The following is an 8,059-nucleotide window of genomic DNA, read 5'->3' on the forward strand; positions in this document are numbered from 1 at the left end:
ATCTCTTCCAATCCTAGAAGGGACTTACCACAGGACAGCCTCCTTCTCATCGACCTCATTTCATACTTGACCAGGGCCAGCTTCATGGGAGTAGAAATTGCAGTCGCACAGCACCCAGACTTAGAAAGGCTCCACGCTTGATTTAATGCTTTTCTGTTGTAGTCTTGAAATTCTTAATAATTTTGGAATAAGGAGCCCCACATTTTCACTTTGCACAGGGCCCAGGAAATTATGACGGGTGTGAAATTGACCTTCACTCCTGTTAATGCAGGGACAGGACCCAGCCATCCAAGCTAATCCCTCCACTTTTGCAATGAATCTCATCATCATAGTCTTTTCAGGAACTCTATCCCTGTTAATTATCCCTTTTTTTAGCTTCTGCATCACAAATACCTTTCTTCTTCCCTTCAATTTACAAACATGCCTTAATGTCTTTTTGTTTGTTTTTAAAGGTGCGGGTCTTGCATTGTCACCCAAGCTGGAGTTCAGTGGCGCCATCATCGCTCACGGCAGCCTTGAACTCCTGGACTCAAGCCATCCTCCCCACTTCAGCCTCCAGAGTAGCTGGGACTACAGGCTCACACCACCAAGCCCTGCTGTTTTTTTTGTTTTTGTTTTTTTGGTTTTTTTTGGTAGAGATGGAGTCTGTGTTGCCCAGGCTAAGTCTCAAACTCCTGGTTTCAAGCACTCCTCCTGCCTCAACCTCTCAAAGTGCTGGGATTACAGGTTTGAGTCACCATGCCCAGCCCTGTTTTTATGTTATTATTCCATGACCCCACTTTCTTCTGCTGCTACCTCCCCAATTTTCAGCTCTCATTTGCAGCAAGCTTGTTTGCTTCTCTACTCCCTTACCTTCCATCTCTCTACAGTTTATTCTAGTCTCTCCATTATTATTATTATTATTTTAGACAAAGTCTAGCTCTGTTGCCCAGGCTGGAGTGTGGTGACACGATCTCAGCTCACTGCAACCTCTGCCTCCCAGGTTCAAGTGATTCTCAGCCTCCCAAGTAGCTGGGCTTACAGGCACCACTACGCCCAATAAATTTTTTTTTTTTTTTTTGTATTTTTAGTAGAGGGGCTTTCATCATGTTGGCCAGGCTGGTTTCAAACTCCTGACCTCAAGTGATCCACCTGCCTTGGCCTCGCAACACACTAGGATTACAGGCATGAGCCACTGTGCCCGGCATATTCTAGTCTATTCTTTAAAGGCTCTGATATGGTTACAGTGCTACATATTGCCAAAGCCAATGAGTCACTATTATCTTACTCAACTTCTCAGGTGCATTTGACACAGTTGACGCCTTCTTTCCTTTTCTCCTTTAGGTTTCTCTTGTGGCTGGAATTGTGTGTTCCCCACTTTAGACTAGAGACTTCGCCCTTTAGATTAGAGACTCCTGGAGTTCATCTGTGTCTTCTCCCTCAGACAGAGGGCTCTTGGGCAGGCTGTGTCTCCCCCTTCAGACTGAGGGCAGGGCCTGGGCCAAGGGCAGCTGATGGACCGTCTCCCTCACCGAGACTTTCCACCTCTCTGAGCAAATGGTCCCAGTCAGGCTCTGGGCTATAGATATCCCAGACAAGGCCTTTCCTCAACCTCCAGGGACTCCAGGACTGACACCCTGGCCTTCAGGCCACACACAGGGCTCAGAAACCATAGTTCCCCATAGTGCAAAAAACTTGAGACTTAAAACCCAAGGACCTGACACTGATTTATTGGGATAGGAAAACAAAAAGAACCCAGGAACCTAGCTTCCAGCCCAGCAGAAGGGTCTCCTCTCTTCTCTGGGTCTCTTCTTCCTCAACTTCCTCTTCCAGAAAATGATGATGATAGCAACAGCAATCGAAATCACAAGTGCCATCCCATATGGAGCACTTGCTGTGTGCCGGGCATTTTGTGTCCTCATACAGACATTATTTGAACCTCACAAACACCCTTAGGAAGGGCACTAGCAGAGGCAGATTTTTTGTGAAGCTAAGGAAGGACCTTGAACTTGCACGGGCCCATCCTAGGCACTGGGAGCAACCCCAGCAATGTCTTCATAGCATCAAATACATACATTTTTTTTTTCTTTTAACTTGCAAAAGCAAAATTCTAAAACTGCAATTGGTTAAGACTCCTATTTCTTCCCACTCTATCCCACTTTCCTTTGAATCAGGTGATATCAGAGATACCATGCGGATTTGGTGATCCAGCTAAGGGGAAGTTGAGTTGGAGATACATTTAATCTGGATTGATTTGATGGGATATAGTTGGGTGGCTGGCAGTCACTTTTGTGTATAGTTAAGTCATTGTGAGCTGTCCTGGTGTGGAAAGGGTTTCCAGGAATATTCCTACCATTTGCTGTACCTCATGACCCTTGCTGCACAGGATCAGAAGTCATCTCAATATAAATGATTTCCAAGACAGCTGGAAGTATGTGAGCAGTGAAAGAGAAACAAGTTTATGTGCAGAACAAGAAGCAAATCCGGGCCGGCTGCAGTGGCTCATGCCTGTAATCCCAACACTTAGCAAAACATAGCAACATAGCAAAACCCTGTCTCTACAAAACAATTTAAAAATTAGCGGGGTATGGCAGCGGGAGCCTGTAATCCCAGCTACTCAGGAGGCTGAGGTGGGAGAATCACTTGAGCCTGGAGGTCAAGGCTGCAGTGAGCTGTGATCACGCCACTGCACTCCAGCCTAGGTGACAAAGCCAGACCCTGTCTCAAAAAAAAAAAAAAAAAGGCAGCCGGACATGGTGTTTCATGCCTGTAATCCCAGCACTTTAGGAGGCTGAGGCAAGTGGATTGCTTGAGGCCCAGAGTTCAAGAGCAGCCTGGCTAACACGGTGAAACCCCATCTCTACTAAAAACACATAGATGAGCATGGTGATATGCACCTGTCATCCCAGCTACGCGGGAGGCTGAGGCAGAAGAATCACTTAGGCCGGGTGCAGTGGCTCACGCCTGTAATCTTATCACTTTGGGAGGCTGAGGCAGGTGGATCACCTGAGGTCAGGTGTTCGAGACCAGCCTGCCTAACATGATGAAACCCCATCTCTACTAAAAATACAAAAACAGCCAGGCATGGTGGCGGGCACCTGTAATCCCAGCTACTTGGGAGGCTGAAGCAGGAGAATCTCTTGAATCTGGGAGGTGGAGGTTGTAGTGAGCTGAGATCGTGCCATTGCACACCAGCCTCGGCAAGAAGAGCAAAACTCCATCTCAAGAAAAAAAAAAAAAATGCTGGGTGCAGTGGCTCATGCCTGTAATCTCAGCACTTTTGGAGGCCAAGGCAGGCAGATCAGGAGGTCAGGAGTTCGAGACCAGCCTGGCCAAAATGGTGAAACCCCATCTCTACTAAAAACTACAAAAAAATCAACTGGGCGTGGTGGCAGGTGCCTGTAGTCCCAGCTACTCAGGAGGCTGAGGCAGGAGAATTGCTTGAACCCGGGAGGCGGAGGTTGCAGTGAGCCGAGATTGGGCCTCTGGACTCCAGCCTGGGTGACAGTGAGACTCCGTCTCAAAAAGAAAAAAAAAAGAGAGAATCACTTGAACCCTGCGGCAGAGGTTGCAGGGAGTCAAGATCACTCCACTGCACTCCATCCTGGGGGACAGAGCACGACCCTGTCTCAAAAAATAAAGAAAGAAAGAAAGAATAATGGGGCCGGGCGCGGTGGCTCAAGCCTGTAATCCCAGCACTTTGGGAGGCTGAGACGGGCGGATCACGAGGTCAGGAGATCGAGACCATCCTGGCTAACACGGTGAAACCCCGTCTCTACTAAAAAATACAAAAAACTAGCCGGGCGACATGGCGGGCGCCTGTAGTCCCAGCTACTCGGGAGGCTGAGGCAGGAGAGTGGCGTAAACCCAGGAGGCGGAGCTTACAGTGAGCTGAGATCCGGCCACTGCACTCCAGCCTAGGCGGCAGAGTGAGACTCCGTCTCAAAAAAAAAGAAAGAAAGAAAGAAAGAATAATGGACACCAGATTGCTCAGTGTGAAAGACGGGAGGTATAAATGCACAAGAGGCAAAAACTAGAATGAACCATGTGATATGAGCTTGGAATTGGAGATGATAGTCTGAATTCATGTTTAGTATGTGTAATTATAGAAATAAATATAATTGTAAATGTGTGTGTGTGTGTACACATTCATTAGCTCTAGGAGGGACTGGGACTAGTGACCCTCATAACAATGAACGATTCTGGTTTCTTTTTTTTTTTTTTTTTGAGACGGAGTCTCACTCTTGTCACCTAGGCTGGAGTGCAGTGGTGGGATCTTGGCTCACTGTGACTTCCGCCTCCCGGGTTCAAGCGATTCTCCTGACTCAGCCTCTCGAGTAGCTGGGATTACAAGTATGCACCACCACGCCTGGATAATTTTCGTATTTTTAGTAGAGACGGTTTTGCCATGTTGGCCAGGCTGGTCTCAAATTCCTGGCCTCAAGTGATCCGGCCGCCTCAGCTTCCCAAAGTGCTGGGATTACAGGCTTGAGCCACCATGCCCAGATGGTTTATTTTATTTATTTATTTTTATTTATTATTAGTATTTTTAGACAGAGTCTCACTGTGTCTCACCCAGGCTAGACTGCAGTGGCACAATCTCGGCTCAGTGAAACCTCTGCCTCCTGGGTTCAAGGGATTCTCCTGCCTCAGCCTCCTGAAAAGGTGGGACTACAGGCATGTGCCGCCATGCCCAGCTGACTTTGTATTTTTAGTACAGATGGAGTTTTGCCATGTTGGCCAGGCTGGTGTCGAACTCCTGACCTCAGGGGATCCATCCGCCTTGGCTTCCCAAAGTGCTGGGATTACAGGTATGAGCCCCCACATCCAGCCCTATTATTATTATTACTATTATTATTATTTTGAGACAGGATCTCATTCTGTTGCCCAGTCTGGAGTGCAGTGGCACGATCTCGGCTCACTGCAACCTCTGCCTCCCGGGTTCAAGCTGTCCTCTCGCTTCAGCCTCTCTAGTAGCTGGGACTATCATTGCATGCTACCACACCTGACTAATTTTTGTATTTTTAGAAGAGACAGAATTTCACCATGTTGGCCTGGCTGGTCTCGAACTCCTGACCTCAGGTGATCTGCCTGCCTTGATCTCCCAACGTGTTGGGGATTACAGGCATGAGCCACCATGCCTGGCCCGATTTTTATTTATTTATCTATTTTTAGTCAAGGTCTCACTCTGTTGCCCAGGCTAGAGTGGAGTGGCATGATCACAGCTCACTGCAGCTTTGCCCTCCTGGATTCAAGTGATCCTCCCACTTTAGCCTCTCGAGTAGCCGGAATTATAGGTGTGCACTACCTGCCTGGCTAATTTTTGTATTTTTTACAGAGATGGGGTTTCACCATGTTTCCCAAGCTGGTCTTGAACTCCTGGGTTCAAGCAGTTCACCCACTACAGCCCCCAAAGTGTTCGGATTACAGGTATGAGCCACCGCGTCTGACCAGTTCTTGGTTTTTTAGTATGATTCTAGTGCCTACTTCATGCTTTCTAAATATTATTTTCCACTAAAAGATTGAATCAGAGCTCTTTGGAGTACTGGTTGATTCCAGCGGCTGGAAAAGTTGATATCTTGTTATGCCAGAAAGCAAATGTTCCAGGAATTATGGAAGCAGGCCAAAATGACACGGACCCCAGCTTAAAAGGGTTCCTATTGACCACATAAATATAAATATTCAGGGTTTGGGGGGAGGTTTTGTGTGTGGGGGGAGGTTGTTTTGTTTTGTTTTTGTTTTTGTTTTTTAGACAGAGTCTTGCTCTGTCTAGAGCAAGGCAGGAGGGCAGTCACACAGTCATAACTCACTGTAGCCTTGAAGTCCTGGGCTCAAACCATCTTCTTGCCTCAGCCTCTCAAGTAGTTAGGGCTACAGCTATGCCCCACCACACTGGCTAATTTTTTTTTGGTAGAGATGAGGTCTCACTGTGTTGACCAGGCTGATCTTGAAGCCTCAAGCGATCCTCCCACCTCAACTTCCCAAAGTGCTGGGATTACAAGCGTGAGCCACCGTACCCGGGTGTGTATTCTTTTCTTAAAGAGGATCCTCCAAATTGTAACCATGAGGCCCCATAAAACCAATATCCACCTCTAGATATTCTTGTCATCATTTTAAAAATGAGGAAACTGAGGCACAGAAAGAGAAAGTGATTTGCCCAAGGTCACTCAGCTAAGTGAAGAAGCAGGATTTGGACCCAGCCAGTCTGACTCGAGTCTGCTTCAAGGGGACACTGTGAAGATTCAGTGAGATTTAAAGACGTGAAAGGAACTTTATAAATTTAAGGATTAAGACTAATAATCAAATGAAAGAGGTATGCCTGTTTGTCCACTGGTGCTCAGCTCCATAGAGGAAAGGGGCAGAAAAATCCTCCTACCATATGCCAGAAACTACTTGGAATTTAACAACCAGGACCTCATTTTGTCCCCATGGCAGCCCTAGAGGCAGGCATTATTGTCCCAGTGAGGCTCCTGAGGCTCATCGAGGTTCAAGGATCAACCCAAGTCACACAACTGAAAAGTGATGGATTCTGGAGCAGATGCCAGAGCTGGTGATGCCAGAGCCTCTCTCTCCCCATCCAGGGCACCAGGCTGCCCAACAGCATGCAGCAGAAGGCTTGCCACGCTGGACTGGCCAAGGTCCAGGAACATGACACAACCAAGGGCCTCTCCACCTTCTCTCATCCCCGGTGCTCCACCATCTGAGAAAGATGCCCGGGACAGAGGAGCCACGTGGCAGCACAGCAACATTTCTGCCCAGATCACAAGTAGGCAGAGCAGGCTGCAAAGCAGGCAGCAGCAAGGTGGGGGCAGCTAGCCACAAGCTCAGAGAATCTCAGGCTCTGGCTGTGCAATTGGGCCAGTGGGTCCAGGGGAACAAACAAGGACTTTGGAGTCAGGCAAGATCTGGGCTTGGTCTTCCTGGTGGGATGACCTTGGGCAAGTCACTTTAACTTTTTTAGTCTCACAAAGTAAGAATCTAGCCTTAGAAGGAGGCTGCCAATATTAGAGTGGGAAGTGCCTGACACATAACAGGTGCTCAGAGAATGGCAACCATATATATATACACACACACACACACACACACACACACACATATATATATATTTTTGAGACAGGGTCTTGCTCTGTTGCCCAGGCTGGAGTACAGTGGCATGATCTCAGCTCACTGCAACCTCTGCCTCCCAGTTTCAAGTGATTCTTTTGCCTTAGCCTCTAGAGGAGCTGGGACTACAGGCACATGCCAACATGCCCAGCTAATTTTTGTATTTTTAGTAGAGACAGGATTTTGCCATGTTGGCCAGGCTGGTCTTGAACTCCTGACCTCAAATGATCCCCCTTCCTCGGCCTCCCAAAGTGCTGGGATTACAGGCATGAGCCACCATGCCCAGCTGGCAACTATCTTTTATTATAACTCTGTGAGTTCTTCTCAGCAGAACTGGACTTTCAGGAGTGGTAGGAATCAGGCAGGGGATAGGGTTCTGAAGGACCTTATTCCTGCAGGGGGCCCAGAACTGAAACCAGAGGAAGGGGGCCTCCGAGACTGGACAGCGGGCAAAGTCCTCCCAGCCCCCCCAGGGTCCTGGCTCCCTTCCCTGTAGCCTGCTCCTGGCCGACAACAGAAGCAGGGCCCCAAGGTTAGGCAAACAAGCTAGTGATAAGGCACTTCCAGGTCGGGCCTTGCATTCAAGGCCCACCCAGCTCTGGGGCTGACTTCCTGGCTTAGCGAAAGCGCTAGTCTTTTGTGCACACAAGAGCAGGCACCAATGGGGACACCTGCTGATTGTGCACCTGGGGCCTTGGTGCCCTGGTACAGCCTGGGTTAATGACCTTGTTTATCCACTTGAGTCATCCGATAAGGGGCAGCTGAGTGAGCGGCAGGTGGCCCTGTGCCCTGCACCAGCCACTTCATTGACTGAAGTGATATCAGTGCCACGTGGGGTTCCCAATGCCCCCTCCCGCACCACTTCCCCACCATTCCTGCCAGGGGCAGTGTCTGTGTGTTTTTTTCAATGAACATGACTTCTGGAGTCAAGGTTGTCGGGCCCTTCCTCCCCTTCCACTCACTGGGAATATAAATA

This window comes from Chlorocebus sabaeus, chromosome 20 (assembly GCF_047675955.1).
Source record: "Chlorocebus sabaeus isolate Y175 chromosome 20, mChlSab1.0.hap1, whole genome shotgun sequence".
Classification (NCBI taxonomy): domain Eukaryota; kingdom Metazoa; phylum Chordata; class Mammalia; order Primates; family Cercopithecidae; genus Chlorocebus; species Chlorocebus sabaeus.